The sequence below is a fragment of the Protopterus annectens genome, chromosome 3.part1 (assembly GCF_019279795.1).
Source record: "Protopterus annectens isolate FY-2018-M chromosome 3.part1, PAN1.0, whole genome shotgun sequence".
NCBI lineage: Eukaryota > Metazoa > Chordata > Ceratodontiformes > Protopteridae > Protopterus > Protopterus annectens.
Window position 1 is genome coordinate 228,754,483 of NC_056732.1, and position 3,106 is coordinate 228,757,588.

At 34.6% G+C, this 3,106-nt stretch overlaps 1 pseudogene; it reads left to right on the forward strand.

The window, feature by feature from the left end:
* The first annotated feature begins 2,752 nt into the window (after window positions 1-2,752).
* Window positions 2,753-2,905, forward strand: LOC122798983 (annotated as a pseudogene).
* The last annotated feature ends 201 nt before the right edge of the window (window positions 2,906-3,106 follow it).

A 3,106-nucleotide genomic window follows, 5' to 3' on the forward strand; every position in this document is an offset into this window, starting at 1 on the left:
TAAACTTTCACATCAAACTTGGTGCACTGTATAGAGCCAAACCTTATGTTACTCAAAATGCCAGACTAGCCACAGCCAGACCCCACCTCTTATCTACTCTCCTCTACTTTTCACTAACCTGCGCAAGTCTCATTTACATCTATTTGATTCCTGCTATAACAAAATAGCACAATTTGCTGCTAATATACCCATCAGGACCCAGCATTGCCTTGCTCTTCAAAAATTACATTGGCTTGAATTTCTCAATCTCTTATTGCTCAATCAGCTCACCACTGCCCACTGTATTATCCACAAACCTGAAAACTGCGCTGTACTCTCCAACCTAGTGCAACTCAATACCAACCCCAAGACCCTTAGATCATCCGATAAACATATACTAAAGGTTACAAAGTCCCATAATTACTTTGGTGACTCTTTCTTTTCCTTCAAAGTAGCCAAACAGTGGAACCTATTACCCCAGAATATCTCAAAAAACACAGATCATCATAGCTTCAAAAAACTCCTAAAGGAATACTTTACTCAACAATGGCTATGCTCCTATAATACTCCTGGCTAGTTTTATCATGCCTTCGATCAAATGTTTTCAGTTCTGCTACCTTCTTGTCTTACTTGTACCAAACGAAAATACCACAATGGTTTTTAGTTATATAGTTTCATATTACTGTCTGTAGTAAGGCTTAGGAAATGTAATGTTTTCTGTTTTACATTCCCCTTTTTGTAAATTGTGATTATTGGCAACTGTCAAACTTTTTGTATATTGTTTGTAAATCTTTTAAAAATTTTTGTAATCTTTTTGTACTATTGTTATGGAGCTTTTCTCCCTGGGTCTCTGCTGAAAATGGGCTACTTGCCCAGCCAGACTCTACCTGGTTAACGAATGTAAAATAAAAATAAATAAATAAAATATGGCCGAGGACCAGATGATCAAAGTTTTAAAACTTCAAACATTCTGAAGGGTGATCTCCGTACAGTCTGGAACAAGAAATGTACCATTTCCCTCGCTGTAGTGTCATCTCGGAGTTGGTATATTTAAATAGCAGGGGGTGTGGGGGGTGCAGGGGGGCTCACCCCCCCTGCAAAAATGCAAAAGAAAAGTGTTTTTTGTTTTTATTTTTTTACCTTGATGTTCGAAGTTTCAAACTTCAGTCATCTGGTCTTTGACCATATGATGTTTGAAGTTTTGAAACTTTGATCATCTGAAGTAGATCCATATATATATCTATCGATCTCTCTCTCTCTATATATATGTATATATATATATATATATATATATATATATATATATATATATATATATATATTTGTGTGTGTGTGTGTGTGTATATGTGTGTGTGTGTGTATACATAGTGCTATAGATATATATAATTATTGTCATGCATCATGAATGGATTCTGACTGACATTCATAATATCAATGATAATCTACTTCCAAAATGGGCTTTAACATGGATCCTACAGGGAAACAAGATTAAGTCACCATGCTTTTTTGAGTTTGGTGAATCATGGTATGGTGAATTTTGATTTATCAATCATAATCCAGTCAACAAAAAGAGACTATATCTATCAATCTATCTATCTATCTGTCTACCTATCTATCATCTCTCTATCTGTCTATCTATCTATGTATATATGACTCATGAAATATCAAAAGCTCCAAAGAGTGTATCTAAAAAGAGTGAGCACTTTAGAGCAAATCTAAAATTATCAAAAACAGGCAATACTAAAAATATATATTTTTTTTTGCAGGGAGGAAGACCGCCTGCACCCCTGTTCATCCCCTGCTAATTATATATACCAACTCCAAGATCTCACAACAATGAGGTAAGCGAAAATTCCTTTACCCTGCTGCAATGTGACTTCACACAAAAAGCAGCCAGTTAAAATCCTATTAAGGAGAATGTTCGCTCATATGAGTGTTTGCTTTTTTTACTGCATTAAAAGGCATTCACTCATATCAGTATTAGCTCTTCTAAACTGCAACTATATATATATATATATATATATATGGGTCTACTTCAGTAGACAGACCTCTCACTTACCCGACACCAAGTTGCTGAAGACGACAAGACATACACCTTCAGAAGACTAACATCCAGAAGACCGACTTTTCTCATGAGGTAAGTAACCTCTTGGCCATCCTGTTGAACTTTGCCCCTTACCCCCGCAGTAGTGCTTTCTCGGAGTTGGCATATTCAGTTAGGGGGGTGTGGGGGAGTTTAGTTAATTTTATCAGGATGGCCATGCAGTTACTAACCTCATGTGAAATGTCGGTCTTCTGAAGGTGTCAGTCTTGCTGTCTCAGGCAACTGGATGTCAGGTAAATGAATGGTTGGTCTACTGAAGTAGACCTATATATATATATATATATATTATCTATCTATATTTATATATTTGTATGTGTGTGTGTGTGTGTGTGTGTGTTTGTGTGTGTGTGTGTGTGTGTGTGTGTGTGTGTGTGTGTGTGTGTGTGTGTGTGTGTGTGTATGTATATACTGAAAATGGACATATATCCAGTTAGACTAGCCCGGTCAACAAATGTAAAATAAAAAAATATATATATATATATATATATATATAGATATATATATCTATATATATATATATATATATATATATATATATATATATATATAAATATATATATATATATATATATATATATATATATATATATATATGGATCTAGTTCTATAATTTGAAATACCATAACATCAAATTTCATAAACACAAGATAAAAACATCAGAAATACACAATTGCTTCTCAGCCTTTTGGCTAAGATCAAGTGTAGTAACTACAAAATGTAAGAAAGATGAATTTTGAAACAATGAAGCAAGTAGTGAACATGTCCGTAAGGCACAGGAGGATTTCAGTCATGTTTACCAATTGTGAATAGAGATTGTGATACGGTAAGGATCGGGAAATTAACCCTTTTCCCCACTGTAGTGTGATCTTGGAGTTGGTATATATAATTTGCAGGGGGTTGCCCCCCTGCAAAAATGTTGGAAAAGTTATTTGCTTTTAGTTTTAGTTATGTTTATTAATGTAGAGATTTGTTTTTCTATTTGCGATATGTCCATTGAAATCCTCTGGTGTGTTCCAGACATAC